Below are 15,765 nucleotides of genomic sequence, written 5' to 3' on the forward strand. Positions count from 1 at the left end.
GGCATTAGGGGAGATTGGAAGGAAGAATCCACTGCTAGTTTTGGCAGGGAACTAGCAGAGCCCTGTGAGAAAATCTGGAAGGCAGTGGCATCTTGCTGATTGAGATTATGTTCCAATGGGCTTAGCATTTATTGTTTCTATGGTTCACAGAAGGATTCCTATACAGCTCTTCCTACTTAAAAAGTCTAGTGATATTGGGATCCTCTTAGGTTCTCTTTTTCTGATTTCATCAGCTTTCTTGCGTCAAACACACCTCTCGTGTGTTTAAAAATTGTCCTTGATTGTTCACTGAAAAAAACTTATAACCCAGCAGAACAAATCCTGGCCATCTTGGTGATGGGATAGTGTTTTTATTTATTTGTTTGTTTGCTTGTTTGTTTATTTGTTTATTTGTTTGTTTTGTTTTGTTTAAGTACTTTGCTGATCTTTCCTGTTAAAGGTGTGTCATCTCAAGCTAAGATATATAAATAGATCCTACCATTATCTTTAGAAACCTGGCCAGCTTCATGAATGGTGCCTGTAAGAGACAATGTCTGGAAATAGCTGAGTAAGTTTCCCCAGGTAGAAATGCTGTAAGAATAAAGCATCTGTAGACAGGGTTAATGATGATGTTGCTGGTACTGTTTTACTGGGCTTGCCACAGGTGTTTAAACCCAAGAAATAGCACTTTTACCAGTCTGGTAGGAGCATGATGGAGTAAAAGAAGTCTCTTTAAGCCTTAAAATTTTCATCTTTAAAGTAAAAAGTAATCACAATAAAGGAAAACGTTATATATTACACATTGATTATTATATATTAATTTTACATATTAATATGTATGTATTAATTCAGAAACATAAGAACAAGAGGAAAATATGTCACTTCACCATCCTCCTGCCAAATCAAATTCACTCACTATCCACCTAATTTACCCAAGTCTACCTTCAGACCTAAATTCTATTAAGGCAATGGCAACTATTGCATACATGTAACACAACCTTAGAGTCATTTCTGAAGACATAAGTCATTTGAAGAACATTTCAAGACATTATCTATAACCAAAAAGAAACAACAGAAACAGGAAGGATGCAAGATTTTCTATGAATAGTTTTTAAATTAAATTTATTGGGGTGACATTGGTTAATAAGATTATATAAAGTGGATATTTCTGAGATTCATGACCTGTATATTACATTGTGTGCCCACCTCGAAAGTCAAATCATCTTCCGTCACCATGTATTGTGCCCTCTTTACCCTTTATTACCCCCACCCCTCCCTCTGGTAACCACCGTACTGCTGTGTCTATGAGTTTCAGTTTTATATCTCACATATGAGTGAAACCATGTGGTTCTGAGCTTTCTCTGACTAATTTATTTTGCTTACATGATATTCTCAAGGTTCATTCATGCATGGGTGGGGTCCCTAGGCCTGGCCAGTGGTCAGGGCCGATCAGGGCCAGACCGATTAGGGCCTGCTGGCCAGGGGGAGGGATGGGGCACAGGAGGTTGGCCATCGGCCCCCAAGGAGGGAGCCGGCCCTTGGCCCCACTGGGAATGAAGCCGTATCCGCCACCATCCACCTGTGATTCCCCGTCCCAGCCTGGGCCCAAAGGCCCTGGAGAGGTTGGGAGAGGAGGCGATGATCGCTGGGCCGGGTGTGGAAGGGGGCAGCTTCTGCATTGAGTGTCTTCCCCCTGGTGGTCAGTGCATGTCATAGTGACTGGTCGACTGGTTGTTCTGGTTGTTCCAGTCATTCCAGTTGTTCCAGTCATTCAGTCTTAACGGTCACTTAGGCTTTTATATATATATATAGGTATATATATATATATATATATATATATATATAATCTCACATCTTCTTTATCAAGTCCTTCAAGTCCTCTATCATTTGTTTCCATGTCTTGGCCACTGTGAATAGTGCTGCAATGAACAGAGGAATGCATATTCTTTGCAAATAAATCTTTTCAAAATTTTTAAGTAGATACCTAGAAGAGGGGTTGCTAGGTTATATGGTAATTCTATTCTTAATTTTTTGAGGAACCACCAGATTGTTTCCCATAGTAGCTGTACCAGTTTACATTCCCACCAGCAGTGAATAAGTGTTCCTTTTTCTCCACAACCTCTTGTCTTATTGATAATAATCATTCTATCAAGTATGAGGTGGTATCTCATTGTAATTTTGATTTGCAAATTTTAATAACTAGTGAAGTTGAGTATATTTTCATATCTGTTGGCCATTGGTATGTCTTCTTGGGAGAGGAGTGTGTTCAGGTCCCCTGCCAATTTTTTCATTGAATTTTTTGTTTGTTTCATCTTGAGTTGTATGAGTTCTTTATAGATTTTGGACATTAACCCCTTGTCGGAGCTTTTTTTTGCAAATATTTTCTCCCATTAGGTTGGTTGCCTTTTTGTTTTGTTAGCAGTTTCTTTTGCTGTTCAGAATATTTTTAGTTTGATATAGTCCCATTTATTTATATTTCCCTTAACTTTCCTTGCTTTTGAAAATTCATAAAATCTTCTCTGAGACCAGGGTCTATAAGTTTAGTATCTATGTTTTATTCTATGTAATTTATTGTTTCAGATCTTATATTTAGGTCTTTGATCCATTTTGAATTAATTTTTGTACATTGGGGACAAACTGTAATCTAGTTTCATTCATTTACATGTGGCTTGCCAATTCTCCAAGCATCACTATAATCATTATCATCATCATCATTTTTAGCCAAATCAAATCTTTTCTCTCCAACACTAGAAATGGAGTTAAAAAAAATTAGAGTTTGGTCTCTGTATGAATTAAGGCTGCTGGTTGTTGTGGATGGCCTGTTTTGCCAAGTTCATGCAACATGAGAAATAGCTGTAGAGAGATAAAAAACAGAAATGCAGCATTTGTACAGGATAATGCAGAGACACATCACTAACCCCCCCCCCCAAAAAAAAAACACAACCCAACAAACAAACACCTTGAGCTAGCAGCTGCCTCTATTTCTGACGGCCTCCCTGATTCTGTTCCTTCATAGTAGAGGTCCCATTTCTGCCCTGCAGTTCCTCCCTAAAGCGCTGCGTCCTTCTTATACATCCCTCTTCTTTTTCGCTCCAGATAAGTGAGTTAGTGTCACTAGCTCCTAAAAGGAGCCACTTAATTCAAGAGGCTGTATTCTGAACTTAAAAGCAAAACTTCAGGCTATGAAGATACAGTTTGACTCCTGATTACACTGCATGACTGACTGCAGAGCCCACCTAGGGAAGGTTGAATCCTGAGTGTATTCCCTGGGCTTTCTAGAAAGGCTCGAACATTGCATCTACTTGATCTCGCTGTCTAATGAATCACAGCTCCAAGAGTGGAAAGCATTTTAGTAGCCTGCACGAACTCTTTCCGGCCACTAGGGGACCACTGAGCATCATCTTCCAGCAGCAGTGCCACCCGCGTCCCAGAATCTGTTTGCCTATTTATCAGGTGCTTGGAGTACAGGACAGAGGACGGAATTTTGGGTTCAAGCCCAGTGATGAGCTCTGGGGAAATGCTGTAGAAGAGCAAGCAGAATGGATGTCTATTAACATGAATTCTGTCGGTCTTGGGATAAGCTATAAATCCCAAACCTACTGCCATGTGAAGGAATATTCTCAAAGCACGTGATTCAAATAAACGTTTTGAAACTGTCATGAAAAGGACAGAGGCCTTCATGAGAATAATGGTATCCTTCATATTATCATGTTACATGACTTAATGGTTCCTTTCAGGATAAAATATCGAGAGAATTGCTATTTATATAGAAGTGATTTAACCTGGGAGAGAAAAACATAAGCGATACTGAGGGGCTCTTCAGAGAAGAGGTTAATAGGAGTTTGATGCCTATTTGAAGCTAAAGACTCATCAGTGACTAATGATGTTGCACACACACAAAAAAAACAAAACAAAAAATCACACCCCCCCCCCCCCGCAAAAACACACACACACACACAAAAATACACACACACAAAAAAAAACACAGACACACACACACACACACACAGAGAAAATAAAACTGGCAAAGCTCTGTAACAAAACCTGACCATCAAAGAATCAATTAATTATTTTACAATAGACTTGTAATAGGCTTTTGGAGGGAGCATGCCAGGAGTGGAGTATCTGAGATGTCAGAATTAAAAGAGCCGTCCAGCTCTGTGGACTTGCTGTGAGCTCTTTGTTGCTGCTGCCTGTTTGGTTATTACGGAGCTCTATCAGTAAGAGATGTTAGATGTAAACCTAGAAAACCCAGCTTGCAACGGCATAAACAAAACGGTTTACTCTTCCTACAGAAAAGGATGGAGCAGGCAGATCCTGGCTTCGGCAGATAAGCGGCCACAGCGCTGACATGGCTGGATTTCAGGTCGCCCTCATTGTGGTTCAAGGAGGCCATCTCAGTCTCAGTCATCCTGTTTGCACCCCACAGAGAAAGGGAAAGGACTGAGTCACGTGGCTATCTCTCTCAACACAGAGGAGGTTTACAAGGTTGTAAAATATGCCTTGCTCTCTGAATTAGGGAATGAATATACACAGATACATGTCCAGGTGAATCCTACAAAAATCTTTTGACACTTGCTATAGAAAGCTAGGAAATTGGGCTTATTCCAGTAGCAAGGAATCTTCTTCTCTGTTTTTTTGTTGTTGTTGTTTGTTTTTTGTCTGTTTGTTTTAATCCTTTATACTATAGGTGGGTAAGAAGGATGAATGATAAATTGGGCAGCTAAGAGGTGTGTCACAGGCAGGGAATTCCCTCTAGGTGATTTATTACAACAAGATATGCCTTACTCCTGCTTGAAGGCTTAGAGGGTAGAGTGCAGGCCACATTTCTGTTACTACTAGCACACTCAGCTTTTAGCTAGCCAAAATCCCCAGAAATGTGTGCCAAAGCCTGTGAGAATTGTGAGAAATATTTTCTCAATATATATTTTGTATTATAATCTTTTTAAATATCTCTATATAAAAAACCCTAAGCGACCATTATGACCGAACAACTGGAACTACCGGTTGACCAGTAGCTATGACGTGTACTGACCACTAGGGGCGGGCAGATGTTCAACACAGGAGCTGCCCCCTGGTGGTCAGTGCACTCCCACAGCCAACCTCCTGTGGCCCCTCCCCTGGCCAGCCAACCTCCCATGGCTCCTCCCCCCGGCCGGCCAGCTCCCCGATAGGCCTCAATCGCCAGCCAGGCTGAGAGACCCCACCTGTACATGAATTCGTACACTGGGCCTCTAGTTTTTAAAATAATCAGCTAAATTCATTGTCATCTAATATGGATAATCCAGCCACTGTACACACAGGGACTGATAGAGGGATTTGACATTCAATTAAAGCATGCAGCCCATCAGAGGCCTAGATAGTGGAATCACATTAGTGTTGTTCCTCTCAGAGTCACTCTTCTTGGGTTACATCTCTAATTTATAAACTGAGTTTTTAAGTTTTCTACACAAAAGAATGAAAAGACATTATATCTAGTACATTAGTTAGTATCCATTATATAAAGTCCCACCTGGGAAATTTCTTATAAAATTACATGATAGAAAAATCTCTGTGTTGATGAAAAATGGACATATTTTTTTCTTTCTACAAGCTGTGTAACTGTGCATGTTTCCCCTTTGGATTTTTTGAAGGCTAGAAATTCAAAGTCAGAACTGAATTCTAGCTGATTTTGCTTGTGTTTGTCTTCTCTTGTTAATAGCAATAAGAAAGAAGCAAAAGGGAGGCCAGACATGGAAAGCATAGCTATTTGGGCAGCTTCACCAGGAAGCTCCGGTTTCACCCTCCGCAGGAAATCACTGGTCCATTCCCTGCAAATAATTGGGGGAAGGGGTCCAACAACAGGGGAGTGGGCACATGCACAGTGAATCAGGGTGACACAGGGAAAGTGCTTGTCAGTCAAGCCTGGGGAACCATGGATTCCTTAGAGTAGCACAGGGCCATAGCAAGCTCGTGAAAATTTGGGAATATGTAATCCCATAGACAAAGGAGTTCTCTCTCTCTCTCTCAGTTCTCTGCTTCCTTTGACTTTGCTCTTGCCCATGTTCTCTCCATGGTCATGTGGCCATGCAGACTCCACACACAATGGACTAATGGACTCCAGCTGGGAACACAAACTAAGCTAGGCTGATGCTGGATTAGACTGTGTTCCAACATGAAACAGAAACTCTGGACACTGGCTTTGAACTAAGCTCTGGGGAAAGCAAAATGGGACTTCTTCCTTGGTGGGTCAAAGGGAAATGGGACCTTGGAAACTAAGGGGTGTCATTCCACAGAAATAAAGCTTTCTACAATATCTCAGACTTCCGTGGGAGTCTCAGAAAATTCTATTTCTCTGGATATCACAAAAAGCCCACTCCCACCAGCAACCAGGGGGGTGGGGACCTCTCCCCACTGTTCACAAGTTGTTCCAGCGCCATTTGTTGAAGAAGAGACTATCTTTGCACCATTGAATTGCCTTTGGTCCTTTGTCATATATCAGTTGATTTTATTTATTGGAGTCTATTCTGGGTTCTATTTTGTTCTATCGATCTGTTTCTCCATTCTTTCACCAATCGCACACTGTCTTGATTAGTTTTATAGTAAGTTGTGAAGTCAGGTATCATCAGTCTTCCAACTTTGTTCTTCTCCTTAAGTATTGTATTGGATATTATGGATGTTTTGACTCTCCATATAAACTTTAGAATCAGTTTGTCAATATCCATAAATAGCGTGGGAGGATTTTTATTGGGATTGCATTGAATCTATAGATCAATTTAGGAAGAACTGACATCTTGACAGTAGGTATTTAATTTTGAAGAGCTTTTCCAAGTACAGAAATGTATAAAGAGCAGTTACCCTGCATTCTGTTACCTACCACAAGAATCATAAACATAACCATGATTTTTTTCTATTTCAGTAAAATATTTTAGATATAGAAAATTTCACATCAAGTTTAAATTCTGTTTGTTCTCTTCTATATTCTTTTTTACTCACATGAGAGAGTAAACTAAGATCTTAAATATGTTATATGCCTTTAAAGTTTTTGTATTTCTACGTGTGTATGTACAGTAGATAACTTTTTCTTTTTCTTTTTCTTTTTTTTGCTTTTTATTTATTTTTTTCTTTATTGATTAAGGTATTACATACGTGTACTTATTCCCCCACTGCACCCCCCCACACACACTCATGCCCTCACCCCCCTGTTGTCTGTGTCCATTGGTTAGGCTTATATGCATGCATACAAGTCCTTTGGTTGACCTCTCCCTCCCCTACCTTCCCTCTGAGGTTTGACGGTGTGATCGATGCTTCTCTGTCTCTGGATCTGTTTTTGTTCATCAGTTTATGTTGTTCATATAATCCACAAATGAGTGAGATCATGTGATAGTTATCTTTCTCTGACTGGCTTATTTCGCTTAGCATAATACTCTCCAGTTCCATCATACTGTTGCAAATGGTAAGAATTCCTTCTTTTTACCACAGCGTAGTATTCCATTGTTTTAATTTTGTGTTTTTATTTACAAAAATGTTATTATTCTATATCAATCTGTCATTTGCATTCTTTCACTAATATTGTTTTCTAGACTTGCTGTATATACCACAATTTAATTCTGTATTTGAGTTGTAGATAAACATTTGGGATGGATTGTTTCTGATTCTTTAGATTAAAAATAATGTTAAAATGCGTATTATTTTATATGTCTCTTTTATATATGTGTGTATACCCTTGAAGGATTTTATCCTTGTGCATTTTCACTTTTACTAGGTATTGCAAAATTATTTTCAAAAGTGGTTTTACTAATATATCAATTCATCAGCACTTTTATATAAAAATTCTTGTTTCCTTTGTATCAAATCTTGATATTATCACATTTATTTTATTTTATTCTATTTTTTGCTAATCTGTGTTTGAAGTAATATCTCATTGTGGTTTTAATTTGCATATCTTTACTATTGATATAGTTGAATTACCTATTTACAGCCCTTATTCATTTTTATACTTAATCATTTACCTTTTTCATATTAATTTATGGTGCAAGTGTGTAATAGTCAGTATTTTCCTCACTGATTTGTAACATCCCCTCTACCTATAATAATAAAAGTGTAATATGCTAATTAAACCAGACAGCCAAACAACCTTCCAGAGGAAGCCGGGGCTGCGAGCCAAGCCCCTTGCACAAATTTCGTGCATCGGGCCTCTAGTATTATCATAATTTTCCATTTTTGCTGGAAAATGTATTTGGGTTCTCAATTCTGTTTCACTGGCTTCTTTGCTTACATGCACACCATTGTTTTTAGTACTCTGTGTAATAGATGTTATGGCATGCCTCTTTCTTTAAGTCTTTTTTTTTTTTTTTTTAAGAATGAAGGACTTATCTCTTTACTTGCTGGGCATGCTGGGGGCCCTTTTGCATATTCCCTCAGCTGAAGGGTTTTGCCTCTAAAGATCTTTTGGGGAGCAGGCAACATTCAATAGCATGGTTACAAATATATAACTAACCCCCTCATCAGAACTTGAGACAAATGTATAGGCCTGTCTCCACTTCACAGCTTCCGTGAGGTTGGCTGGACTATTGTTAAGATGGCAAACTCTCTAGCCCAACCTCTTCTCTTCCACAGGCGCTGATCCCAAGAGTATTTCCTCATAAACTGCCGGCCTGCTCCCTGGTCTCAGAATCCTCTGTGTCGGGAATGCAGCCTGTGATTCAATGTCATCTTCATTGGCAACCTGCTAGTTGTGGCCTCTTGCACAAACTTTTCAATATATATGCATTTTTATAATTTATATTTCTAAGTGGCAAACTACCTGTTCTTTAGAAGATCTGTAGGTGTGGCCCAATAGGCAATTAGGCAATCTGTAATTTCAAAAACATCACTAAAGAGTGTTTTGAAATAACATATCCTAAATATATATATATATATATATATATATATATATATATATATATAAAATGCATTTTTCCCCAAAATTTCAACAAGCCTATAGAGCTAGTATGTACCAGACTTTACATGTGAGTCCAGAGACTCAGTGGAAACAGCTTGATACTGTCACTATGGAGCTTCATTATCTACCTTTTGATTTCTCTTTTAACCACTATGCTATTATTCTTTCTTTTGATCTTCATGTATTTGAAATGCTGTGGTTAAAATGTTCCTTTTTCTGTATTCAGTAATTTGGTTAGCAAATAGACAGTGGTCAGATAATGAAGTGTATTATTTTTTAAGGGGAAAAACAACAAGAAAAAAAGCATCTGTTTCAAGGGAAAACATCGAAAGGAAGCAATGACCAAGCTGCAATTAGGTTATTAATAGGAAGAGGCAGAGGAACAAAAGCAGTAGGAATTTCATTTCTGGAGAACTCAAAGGCTCAGTTTTATCCCAGTTATCAATGGATTATCTATTTTGCTTCATTTGTAATCACCTATTTTAGATCCCTCTTATTCCATGTTTGCTTGGAAAATATTTGGAAATATTTTTTAATATATATGTTATTGATTTCAGAGAGAGGAAGGGAGAGGGAGAGAGAGAAACATCCATGATAAGAGAGAATCACTGTGCCCTAGCTGGTTTGGCTCAGTGGATAGAGCATCAGCCTGCGGACTCAAGGTTCCCAGGTTCGATTCTGGTCAAGGGCATGTACCTTGGTTGCGGGCACATACTCAGCAGGGAGTGTGCAGGAGGCAGCTGATCGATGTTTCTAACTCTCCATCCCTCTCCCTTCCTCTCTGTAAAAAATCAATAAAATATATTTTTTAAAGAAAAAGAATCATTGATTAGTTGCCTCCTGCACTCCCCACACTGGGAATGGAGCCCACAACCTGGGCATGTGCCCTGACCAGGAATTGAACCATGACCTCCTGGTTCAAAATTCGATGTTCAACCATTGAGCAACACCGACTGGGCTTGAAATGTTAACTTATGTTTTATTTTCCCCCCTTCGTTTTACTTTTATATTTTTCCCTTCAGGCAGGTGGCAAATTCTGTCCTTCCTTGACTCAGGAGAGTTTCTAGAAGGGCAAGGAGCCATGAATACATTTTAGTTCCTAGGTTTTACTTCAAGAAAGCAAAGTGGTAGGCATAAACAAGGTGGTTTAGTGAAACATCAGAACAGAAAGATTTAATTCAGACTACAAGTGAATGCCCCAGGCTAGGGGTGCAGAGAAACGTGGGAATACATGTAGGTCTGGAAAGAATGAGGGAGCTGTGCCGTGCCTCCCAGCTACACCACCCCAGAGGCGAGCCACCAGGATGGAAAAGGTGATATGCTAGGTTGGGCAAATGGGACTACAAGCATATGTCTGTCCCCCAGGAATAGCTGAGGAGCCACAGAGAGCCACCACTAGAACTCACAGGACCAGCCAGGCAGGGACAACTCTGTGAGCTGATGCTTGAGAACGGGTGCCTTGGCACTAAATAGAACCCAATTGCTATAGCATCAGGGAAGAATAAGTTTCATTGTTGGCATGCCAGAATTTGTCAAGAGAGATTTATGTCTGCAACAAATGTACAATATTCTGGTCTGCCTGTTTATTATTTGCCTTTTATCAAATACTGCTTCTTTCCCTATTTCATAAACTTTTTTCAAGACTTTGTTGGGGGTCAAAATAGGAAAGGGATTTATTAAGAAAATAGGTGCAACAGTGAAATAGAAGCAATAAAAAATTTTCTTCTCAAACACATTTTTTGGTCTCAGTCTTTAGTTGCAAAATAATATTTCATTTGTACTGGTGGTTTGGGGGTATTGCTAATTATTCAGACTTGATGCTGAATAATTAGCATTTCATTCATTATTCAGTCTTTTCCACTGAGGCACATCGCTCAGATATTTCTAAATTTATAATCCAAGGAATGCGTCTATTATGATGGCGCTCACTTGGTAATTCTCTTTACCTTGTAATTTATACTCCAAGTTGCATCTTAAATCTCAATTTAACAGCTAAATCTACATATTTTCAACATCTTCCCTCATATAACTAGTTTTGAATCTTCAGTATATATTCACAGCACATAGTATTCCTGTTGTAAACTTACCATAATGGTAGTTAAATATTTTTATATAATTCTTTATTTAAGGCTCTCCTCCCACTATTTGGTTGGAATGTAAACTGATTTCAAAGCGTTACTGCTAGGGCATTTAGTACAATGTTTGACACATAATAACTACTTAATAAATATTGCTGAAGTGAGCATGTGGATGAATAAACTTTAATTTATTGTTTCCTTTCTTTCAAATTGTATATATATTCCTGTTTCTATGCATAAATATATACACATAAAGATATTCATAAAATGATGATAGTTTAAATAACTGTCATTTTACAATGAATAGAAAAAATTTTAGTAACATTTCATCTGGTAATAAAGTAGATTCAAAAACTACAAGTTAGGTAAAGGATTTTCTTCCCTTTCTGCAGCCTCAACTGTTGGATTGAGCTTGCAATATATTCCAGTAATGCTTACTCAGGGCGATCTACGTGACCAGGTAAGAATCATGGTACGATGTACAATTCAAGGTTGTGATTCAATTATGCTTCTTTCCTCGAGTGCTCTTCATATATTTGCACATCTGAGGGAGATTTATGGAGTTTCATATTAGCTTTTTATGCAAAAAAATCATGGAGATAAATTTAATTATATACCTCCAACACCCACAGAGTGCTGGGTAGCAGAATCTGAATGTCAAAAAGCATTGTCAAGAAGGAAAATGAATAAGGCAAAAGGAAAACGCAATTCACAATGTGTCCAAACCAACCCATTAAAAACGACTTGTAATTTGTCACATCACATCCATCAGTTGCATCTGAAGGTCTTAGAAACACAGTTCCTTCAGATTTGTGAAAGATGAAAGGCGATCGCACTTTAGCCCACAGTTCCTCAATGCTCAAGAGTATTTTACCTTCTTATAAAGAAGAAATGTTACAGGCATATCTCCAAGATACTGAGGGTTTGGTTCCAGACCATGGCAATAAGGAGAATATTGCAATTAAGCAAGTCACAATTTTTTGGGTTTCCCAGTAAATGTAAAAGGCATGCGTGCACTATATTGTAGTCTATTAACTGTACAATAGCATTAAGTTTATAAAGCAATGTAGATACCTTAATAAAAAGATTCTTTATTGCTAAAAAATGGTAATAATCATCTGAGTCTTCAGCAAGTCATAATCTTTTTTGCTTGTGGAGAGTCTTGCCTCAGTGTTGATAGCTGCTGACTGATCAGGGTGGTGTTTGCTGAAGGTTGGGGTGATTGTGGTCATTTTTTAAATAAGGTAACAATCAACTCTTCCTTTCTCCAGCGATTTCTCTGTAGCATGTGATGCTGTTTGTTAGCATTTAACTACAGTAGAACTTCCTTCAAAATTGGGGTCAGTCCTCTCAACCCTAACACTGCTTTATTAACTAAGTTTTGTAATATTCTAAAACCTCTGCTGTCATTTCAACAAGCTTCACAGAATCTTCACCAGGAGTGCATTCATCTTAAGAAAGCAACCCTATCCAGTTTGGCTCGGTGGATAGAGTGTTGGCTGAGGACTAAAGGGTCTTGGGTTCGATTCCAGTCAAGGGCACTTACCTTGGCTGCAGGCTCCTTCAGGGCCCGTGTCCTGGCCAGGACTCATGCAGGAGGCAACCATCTATGTATTTCTCTCATAGAGATGGTTATCTCTGTCTTTCCCTCTCTCTTCCACTCTCCCTAAAAACCAATGGAAATATATCCTCAGGTGACGATTAACCAAAAAAAGAAAGAGAGAGGGAGAGAGAGAGAGAGAGAAAACTAGTTCTAGTTGGCTTGTTATTTCCCACCACATCTGTACCCACTTGCTCCACTGCAGGTCTGAACCCCTCAAAGTCATCCGTGAGGGTTGGAATCAACTTCTTCTGAATTCCTGTTAATGTTGATATTTTGACTTCTTCACGTGAATCATGAGTGTTCTTTTTTTTTTTTTTGAATAATGAATGTTCTTAATGGCATCTAGAATAGTGAGACCTTTCCAGAAAGTTTTCAATTTACTTTGACTAGATTCATCAGAGGAATACTATCTGTGGCAGTGTTGTAGCATTATGAAATATATTTCTTATATAAAACTTGAAATTCGAAATTACTCCTTGATCCATGGGCTGCAGAATGAATGTTGTGTTATCAGGCATGAAAACAACATCAATCTCATTATACATGTAAGGGGCTGGTTCCTGATGCCCCCAAATAATTATAATGGCAGCGTTAGAGATCACTGATTACAGGTCACCGTAACAAATATAACAATAATGGGAGATTTTGAATATTGTGAGTATTACCAAAATGTGATACAGAGACAGGAAGTGAGGAAATGTTGTTGGCAAAATGGCGCCAACAAACTTGCTCCACTGAGGGTTGCCACTAACCTTCAATTTGTGAAACAACAACAACAACAACAAAAATGCATTATCTGCTAAGCACAATAAAGTGACGCACAACTAAATGAGGTATTCCTGTATTCCAGAGGTGAAAGCCAGTGACAGGCAGTTTATTTCTATATCAAATGACCTGGATCAAAAATTCCATAAACACATACTGAGTATGTTGTCCTAGTAAATGTAAAGTATACATTCAAATAAGTTTTGTCATTTCGGTTTTATTTCTATTTTTGATGCACAAAATTAGGAAACAACTCCTAAAAGGCATTTATCTTGCTTTTGTGCTTTGGTATACTTTGTTTAAATCTACTTTTATTTTATTGTTAATCCTTACCCAAGGATATGTTTCCATGTCTTCATCACCATGAATACTGCTGCACTCAAAATAGGGATACATATATCTTTACAAATAAATAAATGTTTCCTAATTTTTTCATAGCCATAAACATCAAATGTCTTTTCATTTATTTAAGTTTTATTTTATTCCTTAAAACAGCATTTTGTAATTTTTAGTATGCAAGTCTTTCACTCTTTTGTTAAATTTATTTCAAAGCATTTTATTATTTTGGTACTATTGTAAGTGAAATTGTCTTCTTTACTACAATTATATATGGTTTATTTTTACTGCTAGTTCGTAGAAATACAATAGATTTTTTCCATATTTATTTTAGCCCATAATAAGTAATCTTTTTTATTTTATGGCTGATTTGTAACCTTCTAATAAGTGTATATATTTTGTTTTGCTTTGAATCAGTCTCTGTTGCTTGAAGTCAACAAGTTCAAATGACTAATATAAACCATAGTTTCTCTCTCTCTCTCTCTCACTATATATATATATATATATATAGGCATGGGACTCATTGGAACATTATGCTATTTTATGTCCTATTTATAAAGAACATAAACATACATAGCAATTCAGTTTTGTGAAAGGAACTTTATGAGGCATGACTGAATATAGACACTTTTGCTATCTTTATTTAGACCCAACAATATTTTTTGAAATTTTGTATTCATAGCTTTCCCCCCACCCCCTGGAAACTGTGAGATATTGTTCTTGTTCAAGGGAAATGGAAAGTGATTTGGGGAACAGAGGAGAAATAACAGCCACCTTTTATTAAGCTTATACCAACCTAAATTGGTTTAAGTGTAACCATCATGGGATTTTGGTCTATTGAATTACACAGCATAATGTAAACAAGTATTTGATTTCTTTCTGATAAAATAATGATAAATGAATTCTCAGGTCAAAGGATAACAAGAAAAATAAATCAGGGTATTTTAAGTTGATGATTTCAAATTCTGAAAGCAGAGTCTCAAACTTTCTGGAACTTTATTCCACTCATACCACTGATGTTTGGATGGGAGAGAAGGGGTAGAAAAGAGAGCCCATTGATAGTTCTTCTACCTGCCTTCAGACCACCTGTTCTAAAAAATAGAGTAGGGGAAAAGATTATCTTCTGTTTCTGTACCTACTAGAGGTATGTAATCCCTTACAAATTCAGTGCTTCCATTGTGAGAACTCAGTGCTGAGCAGTTCCTCTCCTAAAGATGGAATAAACTCTCTGTCTCTTATTTGCAAAATGTATTTCTAGAGGCCTGGTGCACAAAAATTTGTGTACTCGGGCGGGGGGGTGGGGGGGTCCCTCAGCCTGGCCTGTGCCCTCTTGCAGTCTGGGACCCCTCGGAGGATGTCCACCTGCTGGCTTAAGCTCGCTCCCTGGGGGATTGGGCCCAAGATGGCAGTCAGACATCCCTATGGCAGCCCGGCAACCCTCAGGGGATGTCCACTTACCAGTAGGGAGCAGACCTAAGCTGCAGTCAGACATCCTTAGTGCTGCTGAGGAGGCGAGTGAGGCTCCCACCACCACCACTGTGCTGGCAGCCATCAGCCTGGCTTGTAGCTGAGCAGAGCTCTCCCTGTGGGAGCACACTGACCACCAGGGGACAGCTCCTGCATTGAACATCTTCCCCCTGGTGATCAGTGTGTGTCATAGTGACCAGTCATTACCAGTCATTCTACTGTTAGGGTCAATTTGCATATTACCCTTTTATTATATAGGATAGAGGCCTGGTGCACAGGTGGGGGCCAGCTGGTTTGCCCTGAAGGGTGTCCCGGATCAAGGTGGGGGTCCCGCTGGGGTGCCTGGCCAACCTGGGTGAGGGGCTGATGGCTGTTTGCGGCTGGTCACACCCCCTCAGGGTGGGAGTCACCACTGGGGTGCCTGGCCAGCCTGGGTGAGGGCTGATATCTGTTTGCAGGCTGGTCAAGTCCCCCGCCCCCAGTGGTGACCCTCACCCCATGGAGGTTTGGCCAGCCTGGGTGAGGGGCTGATGGCTGTTTTCAGGCTGGCCACACCCCCTTTAGGGTGGGGGGTCCCCACTGGGGTGCCTGGCCAGTCTGAGTGAGGGGTTGAG

Source organism: Myotis yumanensis, unplaced genomic scaffold (genome assembly GCF_028538775.1).
Source record: "Myotis yumanensis isolate MYYU_CA2020_CCGP unplaced genomic scaffold, mMyoYum1.0.hap1 SCAF_5, whole genome shotgun sequence".
Classification (NCBI taxonomy): domain Eukaryota; kingdom Metazoa; phylum Chordata; class Mammalia; order Chiroptera; family Vespertilionidae; genus Myotis; species Myotis yumanensis.